Source organism: Oncorhynchus masou, chromosome 12 (genome assembly GCF_036934945.1).
Source record: "Oncorhynchus masou masou isolate Uvic2021 chromosome 12, UVic_Omas_1.1, whole genome shotgun sequence".
Lineage (NCBI taxonomy): Eukaryota > Metazoa > Chordata > Actinopteri > Salmoniformes > Salmonidae > Oncorhynchus > Oncorhynchus masou.
In genome coordinates, this window is record NC_088223.1 from 69,729,991 (window position 1) to 69,731,215 (window position 1,225).

Genomic DNA, 1,225 nt, shown 5'->3' on the forward strand with positions numbered 1-1,225 from the left:
CCAAACAACGAGCATCACAAGTCCAAGGAATCTGCCCCATCAGTTGGTCAACTTTTACATTTACTGCTACCCCAGTAATCATTCCTTTCAATGGCATCCTTTTCTTGAGAGCGAAACAATTCACATTTCTTGCCCACATTCGTTTAACGCCGAGCGTCTTCTCCCTCTGACCAGCAGAAACAAACAATTATCACAAGACCACTTCTGGTTACCCTCACGGATTCCACAGTACCCAACTCTGTTTTCACCCACCCTAAAACCACAAATGGATCAGCCAAAAGGCAAGGGCCACTTTTCCCAAAAACTTCACTCCTAATGTCACAGACTCATCTTTATCCTGCCCCTCACTCAGTGCAAGCCTCCGGCTCCAACAACTTCACCACACCTACCACGTCCGATACTTCGCCCTCATTCATTTCCATTTCTCCTCCTGTCTTCAGCTCACTCTGTTTACACTTTCTACCTTTCTTCTTCAACAAACCATCTCCCTTTTTTCTGCCATTTTGAACCGACTTAAGCTCACCATCCTCCCTCTCTCTCTTAGACCTCCTCTGCTTCTCCTTTTCCCTCCATTCCTCCTCCGTATTCCAAGTATACGTCTCCTTATGATAATACTGCACATCTGACATCTTGTTCTTGCTTTTTCAAGGGACGCCGCTTAACAGTGCATCCCACTGATAATGCAGCTGCTTCGTCTTGATGTTATTTGTTATCATGCAGTCACTCAAAGCCCTGTGGCATTGATCAACCAATGGTGTTAGATAACACCCACATAAATTTGCTTGACACCCCTCATCATATTGCAGGAAGAAATACAAAATAAATAAATGGAAAAAAAATAATAGAAATGAATAAATTAAAGTGGGATTAATTTTTTTATTAATGATTTATCTATGTGTGGATTCATCAATTGAGTTCTGTATTGATGCATTTTTGTGCATTAATGCAATTATTTATTTGTGCATTTTTATTCATACAAAGCAACTGGGAACTCGGCAATCTCCGACATCAGTGCATTTAAGACAACTGGGAACTCGGAGATAAAAACGAGCTCCGACTGGGAAAAAGTAGTTTTGAACCGTCATCCAACTCGGAATTCCAAATCGGGGAACTCTAACCTCTTTCTAAACCTACAGCTCAGACTTTCAGTCCTGAAGATCACTGACGTCATGATTTTACCTCGTTTTTCCCGATTTCCAGTTGTCTTGAAAGCTCGCTCTTTGGT